This window comes from Pongo abelii, chromosome 23 (genome assembly GCF_028885655.2).
Source record: "Pongo abelii isolate AG06213 chromosome 23, NHGRI_mPonAbe1-v2.0_pri, whole genome shotgun sequence".
NCBI lineage: Eukaryota > Metazoa > Chordata > Mammalia > Primates > Hominidae > Pongo > Pongo abelii.
Window position 1 is genome coordinate 27753052 of NC_085929.1, and position 17955 is coordinate 27771006.

Consider the following 17955-nt stretch of genomic DNA (forward strand, 5'->3'; position numbering starts at 1 on the left):
CACCTGGGTCACATGTCCACTGGACAGGGGGCCCTTCCCTGCCTGGCACCCAAGGCAGAGAGGGAGAGGAGACAGAGAGAAAGACAGCTTATGCCATTATTTCTGCATATTAGGGACTATTAGTACTTTCACTAATTTACTACTGCTATCTAGAAGGCAGAGCCAGGTGTACAGGATGGAACATGAAGGCAGACTAGGAGTGTGACCGCTGAAGCACAGCATCACAGGGAGATGGTTAGGCCTCCGGATAACTAATGATTAATGATATTCATATATAATCATGTCTGTGATCCAGATCTACTATAACTCTTGTTGTTTTATATATTTTATTATACTGGAACAGCTCATGCCCTCGGTCTCTTGCCTCAGCACCTGGATGGCTTGCCGCCCACATCTTCTCCCTTTTTATTAACTAGGATCGCCATCGCCATCATTGCTTGTCGTTGACTTCGGACTTGGTTTCGGACTCCTTGGAGGCATCTGCAGACTAAAAGGAGACTACATAAGCATACCAATATAAATAATGCCAGTGACAACAATGATCCTCCGAGGGGTTTGATCTATTTGAAGGGATTAAAGTCAGATAATTGTTTAGTTATGCTTTCAAAAAGTCTGAGCCAGGAACAGTGGATAAATGAGCTTGTGAAGCCTCAAAGATTTGCTCTTTAAGTTGTGAAATATCCAAGGTTAAGTTATCATCCCAGGCTTTTAAATGTCTTGAAACCTTTTCCCAGCTATGTTGATCTTTATTATAAGCATAAGGCATTATGCAATAATCAGAAGTATTCCAATCACACTGTAATTGCATACGGTGTTCCAAATTCATAACTCTATCTCCCAGCCAGATTACACTTTGGCGGAGATCATTAATTTGATTAGCTAATTTTTGATCAATTTGGGCCTGAGAATTCCAAAGTCTGGAGGAGTTTTTCTGCCATGCTTCTGCATATTGAGCGGTTTGGACAGAATTGTGGATGGCAACTCCAGCAGCTGCTGCTGCTGCAGTAACTGCAATTAGTCCTGCAAGGACTGCAATAAGAGTAAAAATAAATCTCTTTGTTCTTTTGAGGATGCCTTTAAGAACTTTATTGACTATGTGGATAGAGGCGGAAGACTCCCATGGATGGTGTAAAGAAACTGGTATTCCTCCCCGCTCCCTAGCCCTTACCAAGAGAATACTTGTAGTGGGATTAAAAGGAGCATCAATGCACGTGAACAGCTTACAGTTATCACATTCTATAGTTTGTGTATTGGGAATGCTAATTATATTTCCAACCAACAGCATGTAAGGGGGTTTGACACAGCTCCTGATGGGTGTCACCTGTTCAGATATGAAGGTGATGTTGAATGTGAGTGTTTTGGTATTAGTGTGAAGGAGTTGATAGGTAGTGTTCCATATCCTTATTCCTGTCATAGCTGCAGCTAATTTTCATAGTTGAGGATGTTCTGGGGTAACAAAGGGATGAATCACTTTTGGTCTAGGAGGAGCAATGCCAGCGTCCATCCATTTAAATGGGTAAGGAGACACCCATTGTCTCAGCCTGTATGACTGCCATCCATCCTCTATATAATCTAACAAATAATTAAACTCTGAGCATGAGGTATTTTTGCCAGAGCAATCTTGCCAATAATGCCCTTTTGGAGCCCAATCAATAACAATACCCGTGGCTAGACTTTGGAGCACAACAGCCTTAGGAGCATTACAATTATTCCATAAAATTGAAGTCACTATAAAGGTCCCTTTGTAAGTTTCTTTGGGCAGTCTGGCAGTCCTTTTGTTTTATTAGTTTTGGTAGTGAGAGGAACTCTCCATTCCTCATATGTAGTAAGTTTGACAGTTAGAAGTTGAAAAGAGTTAGTACTGAACACATTATGTACTTGATAAGAATCATTTGTAAAGGGTGGTACAGTCCACATCCAATTCTGGTAAGAATAAGCTAAACAGCCAGGTGACATCCCAATGCATAGTGGTGGATATTTATAGCCAATTGACAGATTAAAGTTTATACCTTTTTCTTCCAGTTGAGTTGGAAACCGATCATCATTAGGTACGGGCATGAATGCACTATTATTAGTGTAAACTTCTACTGGGGAGTCCATCCGGGAGACAGACTGAATTAGAGGGGGAAAAGGAACATATGCCCAGTAAGTATAATTATGAATTGCCCCAACCGGGGGTATACTTACTGCTGCACTGACTACCATAAAGGCAGCCAGAATTATATTGCCAGTCATTTTGGGGATTCCTTTTTCTTTTAATAAATTTTCTGTTTGATGAGATAAAACCTTTATTTGACCCCATGTTGGTGGAGTTGCACGAGCGGTGTTGCAGGTCACATGGCAAGATTTTGTCTCAACATGGAGGTCATGAAGTGTATGTGTCAGGCGGTGAAGGTTGCTCTTTTGTTTCCTATGGGTCTTTACCTTTTGTTTCTGGGAGCGTTTCATCTTTGGAGTTATGGTGTAATTTTAATTGTCGGGAGGGGACCCACACAGGCTGTAGTCCTTTTCCTGGGGAAACACAAGCAAAACATCTACCGCAAGTTATGACCGTGCCTAATTCCCATATGTTAGTTTTTGCAACCTTACACCATACCCACATTCCTTTTTGTGGATCAAATTTATTTCCAGTGAAATGTTGTTCTCCTGCTGCAAAAGGTTGATTTCTTGTTAGATTTAAGAAATTTAGTGTAAAAAGAGCCAGATTTAATTGAACATGAGGAGTAGCAGCATCTCTCTTTGATTTAGTATCCTGTTTTTGAAGTTGATCTTTGAGTGTTTTATAGGCTTGTTCAACCAAGTCCTGTCCTTGAGAGTTATAGGGGGTGCCAGTTGTGTGAGTAATTGCCCATGTCTGAGTAAACTTTTTAAAAGCAGCACTAGTGTAGCCTGGGCTGTTATCAGTTTTTAGTTTCTCGGGACAGCCCATAACCAAGAAACAGGAAAGCATAGGTTGTTTAACATGAGCTGTACTTTCTCCTGTTTGACAAGTGGCCCAAATAAAATGAGAAAAGGTATCAATAGTTACATGTATAAAAGAAAGCTTGCCAAAAGGAGGATAATGAGTCACGTCCATTTGCCAGAGAGCATTCTGTGAAAGTCCTCTAGGGTTAACTCCTGAAGAAAGTGGCTGTAAAATTAACACCTGACAAGTAGGACAGTGACACACAATGGTTTTAGCTTGTTTCCATGTAAGGGGAACTTGTTTTGGAGTCCCGCAGCATTGACATGAGTTAAAGCATGAAATTTTTCTGCATCTGTAAAAACGGGAGTAACTAGTGTACCAGCTCTGGCATTTGCTGCCGAGAGGGGTCCAGGGAGGGGTGTGTGGGCCCGAATGTGAGTAATGTAGAAAGGAGAAGACCTTGCTCTGAGCACAGACTGAAACTTTTGAAAAAGAAAGAATAGGTTATCATCAGGCAGAAATTTGATTAAGACAGTTTCAATGTTGTGAGCAACATGTACTACATATGCTGAGTCAGAGACAATGTTAACTGGCTCAGGAAAATCTTCAAGGACAGCCATAACGGCAAGCAGTTCAGCTCATTGTGCTGAAATAGCTCCTGTGCTAAGAACATGTTCTCTTGGTCCTGTATATGCTGTTCAGCCATTACAGGAAGCATCAGTAAAAACAGTGACAGCTTCAGCTAATGGGATGTTTCTAGTAATGTTAGGTAAAATCCAAGAAGTGAGTTTAAGGAACTGAAATAATTTTACATTAGGATAGTGATTATCAATTTTACCCAGGAAACGTGCCAAATGTACTTGCCAACTGATGTAGGTTGCAAAAGCCTGTCAGACTTGTAATCAGGTGAGGGGAAGAATGATTTTTTTGTGGGGGGGCTTAATAACCTTGTCTTTTAGCTGCATTCCTAAATAGTGATAAGGAGAAGAAGTCTGGATTTTTTCTGGGGCAATAACCAAACTGGCTACTGCAACTGCTTGTTGTACTGCAGAAAAACAAGATATTAATACAGAGCATGAAGGTGCCATGAGATCAGCCGCCTGCTGAGCAAGATCAACAATGGGCTGTGGGTGATTTTGTGCTGCTGGGGTGGCAGGTACTGGAGGTTGTAAAATTACAGGAAATTGCCAGGCTTTGGGATCCCCGTATTTCCTTGCCTGAGCTGTAGCCCCCATAAGAGGAGTGTCATTTTCAGGGATGTATGTAATTTGTTGCTTGTGAGTGGCAAGGGTAGATGAGATTACCTGCTGAGCAGGTCTTTCATGGGTCTGAAATTCAGGCTGCCACGGCAACTGCGGACCAGGCTTCAAAGGAGCCTGTGACTCTAGCTGAGTCTGAGTAGGAGGAAAGGAACCAGGCTCCAAGGGAGCCTGTGACTCTAACTGAGTCCGATTAGGAGGAAAAGAACCAGGCTTCAAGGGAGCCTGTGACTCTATCCGAGTCCGATCAGGAGGAAAAGAACCAGGCTTCAAGGGAGCCTGTGACTCTAACTGAGTCCGATCGGGAGGAAAAGAACCAGGCTTCAAGGGAGCCTGTGACTCTAACTGAGTCCGATCGGGAGGAAAAGAACCAGGCTTCAAAGGAGCCTGTGACTCTAACTGAGTCCGATCGGGAGGAAAAGAACCAGGCTTCAAAGGAGCCTGTGACTCTAACTGAGTCCGATCGGGAGGAAAAGAACCAGGCTTCAAGGGAGCCTGTGACTCTGAGTCTGATCGGGAGGAAAGGAGCCAGGCTTCAAGGGAGCCTGTGACTCTAACTGAGTCTGATCAGGAGGAAAAGAACCAGGCTTCAAGGGAGCCTGTGACTCTAACCAACTCCGATTGGGAGGAAAGGAGCCAGGCTTCAAGGGAGCCTGTGACTCTAACCGAGTCCGATCAGGAGGAAAGGAGCCAGGCTTCAAGGGAGCCTGTGACTCTGAGTCTGATCGGGAGGAAAGGAGCCAGGCCTCAAGGGAGCCTGTGACTCTAACCGAGTCCGATCAGGAGGAAAGGAGCTAGGCTTCAAGGGAGGCTGTGACTCTGAGTCTGATCGGGAGGAAAGGAGCCAGGCCTCAAGGGAGCCTGTGACTCTAACCGAGTCCGATCAGGAGGAAAAGAACCAGGCTTCAAGGGAGCCTGTGACTCTAGCCGAGTCTGAGTACTTAGTACTGGCTTGTCCCATGGTGTCCCCGGAATACTCTGAGTGCTCTAGCTTACCACCAAGCTTACTGATCACAGTCCTCAGGAATCTCTCATTGAAATCCTCCGCTGAATGCCGCACTCAGGGTGCAACTTCACACAGCGAGGGAGAGCCCCACGTCCGAGCGCCAGATGTAGGGTCCCGCCCCACAGGGTCGGTGGGTCTCTCCCCATGTGCGGCGATGAGAGAGTGTAGAAAGAAAGACACAAGACAAAGAGATAAAAGAAAAGGCAGCTGGGCCCGGGGGACCACTACCAGCAAGACGCGGAGACCGGTAGAGGCCCCGAATGTCTGGCTGCACTGTTATTTATTGGATACAAGGCAAAAGGGGCAGGGTAAAGAGTGTGAGTCACCTCTAATGATAGGTAAGGTCACCTGGGTCACGTGTCCACTGGACAGGGGGCCCTTCCCTGCCTGGCAGCCGAGGCAGAGAGGGAGAGGAGACAGAGAGAAAGACAGCTTATGCCATTATTTCCGCATATTAGGGACTATTAGTACTTTCACTAATTTACTACTGCTATCTAGAAGGCAGAGCCAGGTGTACAGGATGGAACATGAAGGCGGACTAGGAGCGTGACCACTGAAGCACAGCATCACAGGGAGACGGTTAGGCCTCCGGTAACTGATTAATGATATTCATATATAATCATGTCTATGATCTAGATCTACTATAACTCTTGTTGTTTTATATATTTTATTATACTGGAACAGCTCGTGCCCTTGGTCTCTTGCCTCAGCACCTGGATGGCTTGCCGCCCACATGTCCCATCTTCAAGTTCTCTCAATCTTCTGTTGCTCAGATCTGCCTTTGAATCCCTCTGGTGAACTTTTATTTCAATCACTACACTTTTAACTCCAGAATTTATTTTTTCCTCTTTTTAGGTTTTCTATCTCTTTATTGATATGCCCATTTTGTTTACATATCATTTTATTGACTTTCTCCACATCTTCTTTTAGTTCTTTGAACATCTTTAAGAAAGTTGTTTTAGGCTGGGTGTGGTGGCTCATGCCTGTAATCTCAGCACTTTGGGAGGCCAAGGTGGGTGGATCACGAGCTCAGGAGATTGAGACAATCCTGGCTAACACAGTGAAACCCTGTCTCTACTAAAAAAATACAAAAAAAATTAGCCAGACATGGTGGCGGGCGCCTGTAGTCCCAGCTACTCAGGAGGCTGAGGCAGGAGAAGGCAGAGCTTGCAGTGAGCTGAGATCATGCCACTTCACTCCAGCCTGGGAGACAGAGTGAGACTCTGTCTCAAAAAAAAAGAAAGAAAAGAAAAGAAAGTTGTTTTAAAGTATTTGTGTAGTAGGTTACCATCTGGTCTTTCTCTGGGACAGTTTCTGTTGTTGTTTTTCCTTTGAAAGAACCATATTTTCTAGTTTTTTTCTATGCTCTGTGTGTGTGTGTGTGTGTGTGTGTGTGTGTGTGTGTGTTTTAATTATACTTTAAGTTCTAGGGTACATGTGCACAATGTGCAGGTTTGTTACAGAGGTATACATGTGCCATGTTGGTTTGCTGCACCCATCAACTCATCATTTACATTGGGTATTTCTCCTAATCCTAATTTCCCCCAGGCCCCCACCCCCCGACAGGCCACTGTGTGTGATGTTCCCCACCCTGTGTCCATGTGTTCTCGTTCAACTCCCACTTATGAGTGAGAACATGCAGTGTTTGATTTTCTGTCCTTGTGATAGTTTGCATAGAATGATGGTTTCCAGCTTCATCCATGACACTGCAAAGGACATGAACTCATCGTTTTTCATGGCTGCATAGTATTCCATGGTATATATGTGCCACATTTTCTTAATCCAGTCTATCATTGATGGACATTTGGCTTGGTTCCAAGTCTTTGCTATTGTGAATAATGCCACAATAAACATACGTGTGCATGTCTCTTTATCGTAGAATGATTTATAATCCTTTGGGTATATGCCCAGTAATGGGATTGCTGGGTCAAATGGTATTTCTAGTTCTAGATCCTTGAGGAATCACCAGATTGTCTTCTATAATGGTTGAACTAATTTACACTCCCACCATGCCTTGTGTTTTTTATTGAAAACTGGACATTTGAATCTAATAATGCAGTAACTCTGGAGATGAGACTCTCCTCTTCCTCAGGGTTTGCTGTTTTGGGGTTTTGTTATGTTTTACATTGTTGTAGGTTGTCTCCATGCTGAGGATCAACCTGAGTTGTAAACTTAAGGTCTTCTTAGGTCTGAAGCTGCTCCTTTCCCTGGGCACACACTCCTCTCTCCAAGGATGTGTGGTAACTTTAATTTCCTCTGTGTATGCCATTGCTTTTGAGTGTCCTAGTCTTTAATGTTTGGTTCCCAAAAGGGGAAAAGAACAATGAAGGGGAAGGGAAATGGGGTTCTGGCCTTTTCTATTTCCTAGAAGTTGCTTCAGTCTGTTAAGGGCTTGCAACAATGGAGTGGGGATTTGTGAGCAATAATGGCTCCCTGCCTCTGTGTTTGCACTTCCATAATCAAAAGTAGCAATCAACAACCAGAACACAAATCCTAACATTTGGAGAACAGAGTGCTTATTGCCCACGATTGTTCCCACAAGCTTGGTACAAGCTGCCTCAGGAACACATGCAAAGCTTCTTGCCATGAAGCTGGGGCATGGGGATTGGGTAGCCACTGCTGAGCTAAGAGCTGAAATTGACCAAAATTAAACAAAAATTATCATTTAAGCCTTCCTTTGGAGGTTGCAAGCCTCCTTTGATAGAGCCTAGAGTTCTGAAATAGTTATATCAGATGGATTCTGCCAGTGTGATTATTTTCTAGGTGGGAAGATGAATTCCTTTGCCTCCTACTCCACTTTCTTCCCAGAACCCTCTCTTGTAATAGTTTTTTTACTTAAAATCTATTTTGTCTATACTTGTACAGCCATTCCTGATCTGTTTTCATTGCTATTTGCATGGAATATCCTCCATTCTCTCACTTTCCAACCTATTTGTCCTAGATTTCAAATGAGTCTCTTGTAGACAGCATATATAGTTGGGTTCTGTTTTTTTTTAAATCCAATCAGCCAATTTATATCTTTTTTATTGGGAGTTTAACCTATATACATTTAATGAAATTATTAATTAGGAAGGACTTACTACCACCATTTTGATTGTTTTCTGTATGTCTTAGAGCCTTTTTGTCCTTCTTTCCTCCCTTATTGTCTTCCTTTGTGTTATAGTTGATTTTTTGTAGTGCTATGCTTTGATTTCCTTCTCATTTCCTTTTGCATATATTCTGTAGATATTTTCTTTGTGGTTACTATGGGAATTGCATGGAACATCTAAAAGTTATCTTATTATTTTAAACAGATAACTTCAATCACATACAAAAACTCTACTCTTTACATCTTTGCCCCACTATTAAGTTACGGATGTCACAAATTAAACTTTATATACTTTGTATCCATTAAAATAGATTTATAGTTATTGTTATGCTTTTGTCTTTGAAATTCCATTAAAGTATTAAAAGTTGAGTTATGAGCCAAAATTACAATAATACAGGTTTTAATCTTTATGTATTTACCTTTATATTTTCATCAGGGTGAGCAACTGTCTAGCATCCCTTCATATCAACTTGAAAGACTCCCTTTATTTCTTTTCTTTTCTTTTTTTTTTTTTTTTTTTGAGATGGAGTCTCGCTCTGTCACCTAGACTGGAGTGCAGTGGCACAATCTCAGCTCACTTCAACCTCCACCTCCTGGGTTCAAGCAATTCTCTTGCCTCAGCCTCCTGAGTAGCTGGGATTACAGGCATGTGCCACCTCACCTGGATAATTTTTGCATTTTTAGTAGAGACGGGGTTTCACCATGTTGGTCAGGCTGGTCTTGAACCCCTGACCTCAGGTGATCCACCTGCCTCAGCCTCCCAAAGTGCTGGGATTATAGGCATGAGCCACCGTGCCTGGCCCCTTTATTATTTCTTATTTGTTATACCTAGTGATAATAAATTCCTTCAGCTTTTATTTATCTGGGAATGTCTTAATTTCTCCTTCACTTCTGAAGGACAGTTTTGTCAAATATAGTATTCTCAGTTGGCAGGCTTTACTCTTTCAGTACTTTCAATGTATTATCCCACCACCTTCTGGCCTGCAGGGTTTCTGCTGAAATATCCACTGATAATCTTCTAGATGCTCCCTTGCACATGAGAAGTCACTTTTCTCTTGCTGCTTTCAAGATTCTCTCTATACTTACTACCACTAAATTCTACACTTAAAAATGGTATAATCTGTTATGTATATTTTGCCACAATAAAAAAATTGGAAAGAGGTACCATAGAAGAGTGTATTACATGCACCATACGCTGGAAAACATTTTCAGAGATTAGGCTATTCTCAGTAACTCATATATCTAGTTCTGGTAAACACTGATTGATTTAAACAAATATCAATGAACGAAGTATTACATGCACCACATGCAGCTAAACAGTGTTTCACTGAGATAACACTAGTACCTAGATCTGATAAACTATCTAAACAGGCATCACTGAAACTATACTACAGAAAACACAGAATGCTAACCACAGTATTTCCAAGAGTCTATGCTACACCTAGGCAATCTTGTACCTGTCTCTGTTAAACACAGGGTTTGAACTTGGAACAACAAAGAAGGTAGGACCTGCACCACACACTTCTTAAAACAAGGTTTCGGCTGGGTATGGTGGCTCATGCCTGTAATTCCAGCACTTTGGGAGGCTGAAGCGGGCGGATCACCTGAGGTCAGGAGCTCGAGACCAGCCTGGCCAACATGGTGAAACCCCATCTCTACTAAAAATACAAAAATTAGCTGGGTGTGGTGGCAGACACCTGTAATCCCAGCTACTCAGGAGGCTGAGGCAGGAGAATTGCTTGAACCTGGGAGGCAGAGGTTGCAGTGATCCAAGACTACACCATTGCACTCCAGCCTGGGCGACAAGAGCAAAACTCCATCTCAAAAACAAACAAACAAACAAACAACAACAAAAAATAAGGTTTCATAGGGAAAACACTATGCTAAGTCACTCACAAACCTATTTCTAATAAACACAGATAGTGAACATGTATTAAAGAAGGCTATATTAGATGAACCACACCCTGCTAAACACATCGATTCTCAAAGATAATGCGAGGCTCATTCACTCATGGCAGACCTAACTGTTAAACTTAACATTTAAATATGCATCACAGAAGATGGTAGTACCTGAACCTCATGCTTCTAAGGCAATGCTTCACCAAGGTAGCATTATTCTCAATCACTCATGCATCTGCCTCACTTCAATACTGAGCAAATATGTATCAGTGAACAATGTGCCACATGCACTATACACGGCCAAACACAGTGGCTCATACAGTTAACACAGGGTGTGGTCATTCACTGACAGAATGGGAATGAGGAATGTGTCCCACTCTCTCAGCTGTTGTATTATATCATAAAAGGTGCAGTGATTAAGTTCATTCATGAACCCAGCTCTCTTAAACACAGAAATTAAACACATACATGGGACACAGCACACAGTGTGATTTGTGTCTGCATCTCCCTCGTGCATGTTGTATATTTCATATAATGTAGGTACAAAATGTGACTTTGGTCTTTACCCCCATCAGCTATCATCTATCACAGGTTACATAGTGACATAATACAACTCAGTTCTGCATCCCCCTCTGCTATCATATGGTATCATGTGTGACAATGTGACCCGAGGTGAGTAATGACTATCCCCTCTCACCTGCTGTATGATGTCATAAGTGACATTTGTGACTCACATACACTGTGAATCAGGCCTGCAACCCTTCTGTCAGTTGTTGTATGATACTGTATGTGCCATAGTGACATAATGCAACTGAGATCTGGGCTCCTTGATGTCATATAATAAGTGGCATGGTGACATGGTGTGAACAGGGCTGCCTCCCCCTCTTGAGTTATCATTGGCTATCATATAGGACATAGTGATACAAAGTGACAAGTGTGTGTCCCCCTCAAGTGTTATATATCATATGTGACACAGAGTAAGGTGAGCCTGAGTCCCTCTCTTGGTTGTCCTAGATTATTTTATTTTATTTTTTGAGATACAGTCTCACTCTGTCCCCCAGGCTGGAGAGCAGTGATGCAATCTCAGCTCATTTCAACCTCTGTCTCCTGGGTTCAAGCAATTTTCCTGTCTCAGGCTCCTGAGTAGCGGGGACCACAGGCGTGCACCACCTCACCCAGCTAATTTTGTATTTTTAGTTACACAGTAACAAATGTGACTGATGTCTGCCTGTGCTCTCAGCTGATGCTGGCACCTTTATTGTCTAGGCGTTGGCCAGGCTGGTCTCAAACTCCTAACCTCAGGGGATCCACCCGCCTTGGCCTCCCAAAGTGTTGGGATTACAGGCGTGAGCCTCTGCGCCTGGCCAAGATGGGGATCTTTAAATGTGTGGTTCTTCCATGACCTGGGAGGGAGAGAACCTCCCTTGTGGGCAGATCACCGATCTCTTTGGGAATACCCTGGTGTCACAGCCAGGCCCACACGGTCCTCCAGCCTAGTCTGGATCTTCTATTGTGGTCCTTTTCTCTGCCTTACAAGCAGGGCATTTCCCTTGGCCTGGGTCTACTCTTCCACTCCAGGAGCTTATTGCCAGGAACTGAAGTGTTTCCCAAAGGCTGACTGTGGGGCCAAGAGAAGATTGCATGTTCCCCAACAGCCTGGAGGTGCTGATGGAACAAACTCATCAATCTGACCCTCATGACTGTGATGGGTTCAATTTTGTCTCCCTTCCAATTCATGTGTTGAAGTCCTGACCTCCAGTTATCTCAGGAGGTGACTGTAGTTGGAGACAGGCCCTTTACAGAAGTAATTAAGTTAAATGACCTCATGGTCACTGGGGCGAACCCTAATCCCACTCTATAACTGGTGTCTTTATCAGAAGAAATTTGGAAACAGACTGTTAAATCAAGTTTAGTCTAAAACTACCTCCTTACATATTTTAAGTTCAGCCTAAAGGTTTCTCTGCACATTGTAAACTATAACCTAAATGGAACCGTAAACAGACTCTAGCCTACCTTTGTGCCAATCACTGAGTTTTGGCCAATTAAATGTGGCCAGCTGTTCAAACTGTGTTGAAATGAGGCAAACGCCAAGCTGCAACCAAGCTGGTTGTTTCTGTCCCTCACTTCTGTTTTCTGTAGGTCACTCTCCTTTTTCTGTGCATAAATCTTTCACTACGTGCCTGCGCTGGAGTCTGTCAGCCTACTCTGGCTCAGGAGGCTGCCAACTCACAAACTGTTCTTTGCTCAGTTAAACTCTTTTAAATGTAATTTGGCTGAATTTTTTCTTTTAACAAGACACACAGAGGGAAGACATTGTGAAGACACAGGGAGATGTCAGCCATCAACAAGCCAAGGAGAGTCCTAGAACAGATCTTTCCCTTACAGCCCTCAGAAGGAACTGTGAGCCCAGAAGTATCTGAGACAGGTCTCAATCCAGTTAGAAAGTCCATTTTGCCAAGGTTAAGGATACACCTATGACACAGCCTCAGGAGGTCCTGATGACACATGGCCAAGGTGGTCAGGGTACAGCTTGCTTTTATACTTTTTAGGGAGACATGAGACATCAATCAGTACAGATCAGATTTACAATTGGCTTGGTCTGGAAGGGCGGAGCAATTCAAAGCAGGGGGCTTTTGGGTCATACATAGATTTAAAGTTTTTCTGATTGGCAATTGGTTGAAAGAGTGAAGTTATTATCTAAAGACCTGGAATCAATAGAAAGGAATGTCTGGGTTACGATGATAAAGGATTATGGAGAGCAAAATTTTATGCAGATGAAGCCTCTAGGTAGCAGGCTTCAGAGAGAGTAGATTGTAAATGTTTCTGATCAGACTTAAGGTCTATATTGATGTTAATGCTGGTCAGCTTTTCCTGAATTCCAAAAGGGAGGAGGGTAAAATTAGACATGTCCAACCTCTGCTTCTCATCACTGCCTGAACTAGCTTTTCAGGCTAACTCTGGAATGCCCTTGGCCAAGAGAAGGGGTCTTAGAATTTTATTTTTGGTTTACAGAACCAACCCTACCAACAACTTGATCTCAGCCCTCTGGCCATCAGAACTGTAAGAAAACACATTCCTGTTGTTGGCCTCCGTCTGTGGTCCTTTGTTATGGTGGCCCAAAGACACACACACACAGTGACATCTCATCATCTGGGCAGGACTGTTTTCCATTCTAAACCCAGGGTGGGGTTATAGTGGCCTGGGAAGATACAGCTGCCCCTTGTATTGTCCATGGCGCTAAGCAGATGAAGAAACAAATCTGGGCAGGCCAGGGTTCCCTTGTGGAGGTGAAGACCCTTTGCACAAGTCCTGGTGGGTCTTTGCAAGTTTTTCCTCAGGCTCACATCACCGGCACAGTGGTCATGGCCTGGCCGGCTTGGGACATGGGGTGACCATTGGGCACCTGAGTGACATTCACTCCTTCTCATTCTGCATGTGCCAGCAGAGGACCAGCCCCCTGGAGTCTCACTGGGCTTTTGCCCAAGCCCATCAGCAACATTCCTCCTCTCATTGGCTCTAAGTGCAGACCTCAGAACATGCATGTATTACTGACTGCCCGTGGGGTCTAAGGAGAATTCTATCCACGTTCACACCCCCCAGTCAGAAGGAAGCAATCTCACTTTCCCAGTGGCGCAGAGGATGAGCAGCAACTGTGGACTGCTTTCCTGAGCTTTCTGGGTCTTCTCTGCATTATCTCTAACTAGCCATCAGTGTGACTCATTGAGGGTGTGTCTGGCACAACAAAGATCCCTTGGCCCCTCATCACCAAACATTTCAGCAAGCAGGCCATGCCGCCACCAGGGCTCTGCTTCCAACCTAGCTGGTTGGCCTGCAGGGTCTCACCTGTCGTTTTTCCAAAGAGCACTATAACTGGGTCAATCTCCAGGAGAGGAGATGAAAGGTCCAACAGCATGGATCTCTCTGGAGCACGCAGGGCAAAGCCCCGTGGCATGTGGCCTCTTTTCTGCAAAACAAACACACCTGCTTTTACAGGAGTTGCAGCTTTGGCATGAGGAACCTCAAGTTCTTTACTTTGTAATAGACAGAGAAGGCCAGGCATGGTGGCGTGCGCCTGTAATCCCAGCTACTCGGGAGGCTGAGGCAGGAGAATCACTTGAACCTGGAAGGCAGAGGTTGCAGTGAGCCAAGATCATGCCACTGCAGTCCAGCCTGGGCAACAGAATGAGCCTCCATCTCAAAAAAATAAAAAATAAAAAAACAGAGGTTGCTCTCTGAATGCCTGAGGGATTCAGGGCTGAGTCCACCAACATTGTTTCATGAAACTCTACTCGGCTGGCCAGTGGAGGTGTCATGTATACAGTCAGCACTCCACACATCCTCACTTCCTGAGCATCTACAGTGTAAACCAACACACCCATCACACTCACACAACAGCACATTGCCGCACGTCAACCCGAGCCTCCCTCACAGGTTGCTTTCATCTCTTTTTCTCTCTTCACTGCAAGTTTTTTTGCCCAAATGCAATTAGACACTTTTTTTTTTTTTTACAGAAAAATAAACCGAAGAGTTTTAACTAGGCACCACTATAGCAGTGGCTGTTGACCATCGTCTCCTGGCTGGAACCAGGGAATCCTGTGGGTGAGGAAGGAGCAACGCAGCAGCCCCGGCTGACTCACTCTGGGGTGGATGGATGGATTTAGTTACTTACTTACTTATTTATTATTTGGTTCTTGTTCTGTCGCCCAGGCTGCAGTGCAGTTGTGATCTCAGCTCACTGCAGCCCGGACCTCCTGGGCTCAAGTAATCCCACCTCAGTCTCCCAAGTAGCTGGGACTTCAGGCACATGCCACTACACCAGCAAATTTCTAAAACTTTTTGTAGAGATAGGCTCTCGCCCTGTTGCCCAGGGTGGTCTTGAACTCCTGGCCTCAAGCCATCTGCCCACTTTGGCCTCCCCAAGTGCTGGGATTACAGGTGTGAGTCACCGCACTCAGCCCACTCAGTTTTGAGTGGCCATTTGCTTTGACTCAGCAAACACTTCTGATGGTAACAAAGCACCAACTGGGTGGCTGGTTTCAATCCTACTCTTGCCACCCAACACCGCAACATTTTATCAACCTGGAGCAAATGCTCTCGGGTCCTGAGGAGCTGGCCACACAGCCCATTTTGCTGGTGGGACAGTGGGAGGCCCTGCCCTCCTCCCATCCCACACCACTTAGGCAAGAGCTATGCCCAGGAAATGTCACCCGTAACTGGTCCGCACAGACCCTGTCTTCTAAAAGGGTGCTGTGCCTCCACCAGACCCCATGGGCAATACATTTGTCAAGCACACGCAAGACACGCCAAGGCCAAGGCCTGACTGATTTGACAATAAAGACACAATGAGCCCCTCTCATTCAGAGCTTATTACTCAGAGTGAAAATAAGAGAAGCCTGAGGTGGCAGCTCCCTGCCATCCTGGTGCCACACACTAAAATGGACAGCACTGAAACAAAAGGGGTCAGAGGGCATGCGTTGCGGGACACCCACAGTGGAGTAGCCCCTTGAGACTGCAGCTGGGGGGCGTCCTCATCTGCAGCTCTGTTGTGAGGGCGGGGGGCAGGGAGCCTCACCCTCACCAGGGCCAGTGAGGCAGGCAGTGAGGAACAGTCTCGGGAGACAGAGGGAGTGAGTGGTGTCCTGGGTGCAGCCTGATGTTCTGGGAGGAACAGGCTTAGGTCAGCTGCTGTGTGCACCTCTGCGTGGCTATGGGGATCCTGCAATGGCTCAGGGCCCCGCGGCAGAGCTGTTTCTCCACCCACACAATGGACACACAGCCTGACACACAAAAACTCACAGAGAAACACAGAAAGGCACATGTGACAAAGAGCCAGACAAAAGCCATGCAGCAAAGCCTTTTGCCACACACACACACACGCACCCATCCCTTCAAACCTTGGTGTTCACCCAGACACACCTGTGTCAGAGACAGGGGACCTGCAGCTCCCCAACACACACCAGTCACCCCACACTAACCCAAGGTGTCACCAGCCAGCCTGGTGGACTTGGGAGGCCAAGTGGAGGTCGACAGTGGCTGCAGAGCAAAGGCCTTCGGTGGATACCACCCAACGGGAAGAGCCATGGGGCCCACCGTGTCCACACACACAGGGGACACGCACGTCTGCGCACCAGCTCCCCCATTCCTATACATACATCACCCATCCCTGGGGCTCTGGAGGATGAGACCCCTCCTTCCAGACCAGGCCCTCCCTGAAGACCCAGAGGTGGCCCAGGAGTCCCCATGCCTGAGTAACATACTGCTCATGTTCGTGAAAAAGAAAAGGAACTTTGTGTGTGTGTGTGTGTGTGTGTGTGTGTGTGTGTGTGTGTGTGTGTGCGCGCGCACAATGGAAGTTTATATATATATGTATAAAGTATATATATATATTCTTTAAGTTCTGGGATACATGTGCAGAATGTGCAGGTTTGTTACATAGGTATACCCGTGCCATGGTGGTCTGCTGCACCCATGAACCTATCACCTACGTTAGGTATTTCGCCTAATGCGAAAGGAACTTTTTTATCTGAGGAATGTGAGCTCCCTTTAATTATTAGGCCCAGAGAGGCACTGGAATGAAACCGCAGTCACATCCCACTCCTACTTGAGCTAATGACCTCTTGAAGCCAATTGCTCTGTGGGTTCCAGACTGATGCCAAGTAGACATAAAAAGCCAGACGCTGGACACCATAACTCTTACCCTGTAGTCCAGCACCTTATGGCCAGTCACTAAGGTTCTCTCTGGAAAGCAGTCAGAATTCCTGCTGACTTTGTATCAGCCCACTCCTTGTTCCCTTCAGTCTTTAAAAACTTGCTTGCAATAAGGCTAAATGAAGCACTCCCAGGGCAACTTGGTGTGTCCTCGGCAGCTCTGTCAGCCTTGGTCCACACAAACTCTCTATATGAACTGTGGTTCAGTTTGTTTCTTTAGGTTGACATCCACATTAGGGGAGCAGTGTTGCTGGGCTGGGGAAGCTGGTTCAGGTCAGACGTTGCACCAAGGGTTGGAGAAGGGGCCTTCCTGCATCAACACCCGGACAAGGCAGAGAAGCAGGTGTCCAAACCCAGGCCTGGCCTGCTCCTGCTGTGGCTCACAGCCCCCACCCCACCTGGCAGACCCCGGAGCTGGCGACAGGGTTGCCCAGCTGGCCACAGCACATATCATTGTCACGTGGGGCTGCCCTTTATCCTCCCAGTCTCCACACAGACACCCTTCATGGACTGGGGGACTGAGGGCAGGGACACTGGTGAAATAGGCAGGCGTCTTCACCCAGCTGCCCATCCCACTCACGACCTCCGGGGGAGGTGACAGTGACCAAGCCCAGCCCCAGCTGGCTCCTGGTCACTCGCTGCAGGCTCAGCTCCCACAATCTCGAGTCCCACCTCCAGCTCCTGCCATTCCGAGGGACCTGGAGGCCAGGGTGCCCGGCGCATGACCAGCTCTGGGTTGTGGACCGCCCTCCACGGCAGTGACCTGAGCGCTTGTCATTATTCACTTTATTCACTCCTGGTTTCTGTCTGGAAGGGATCACAAAGACATGGCGTGCAGGGGAGCCAATCCTGCCAGGGACTGAGGAAACAGATCCTGGAGAAAACCAGAGACTTTGCTGGCACTTCAGGGGGACCCCAGTTGGCTCAATGCCCCCTCTTCCCCATAGCCAATTACTAACCAATGTTCTGTCTGGAAACCAGTCATAATTCCTAACCTGGTCAAAGCAGGGTCATCTCACACAGCCCAGCCACCCCGCAGGCAGCTAAAGAGTGCCTGGTGAAATGCAAATCTGATCGTGTCTGTGTCCCC

General features: G+C 45.7%; 1 long non-coding RNA gene across 1 annotated transcript; it reads right to left on the reverse strand.

Moving 5' to 3' along the window:
* Positions 1 to 340: 340 nt before the first annotated feature.
* Positions 341 to 16463, reverse strand: LOC129052710 (uncharacterized). Its single transcript, XR_008517840.2, has 3 exons — positions 10724 to 16463; positions 2425 to 2511; positions 341 to 487 (listed from the first exon to the last, which is right to left on the reverse strand). It is a non-coding gene; the product is annotated as an uncharacterized LOC129052710 (long non-coding RNA).
* Positions 16464 to 17955: the final 1492 nt, after the last annotated feature.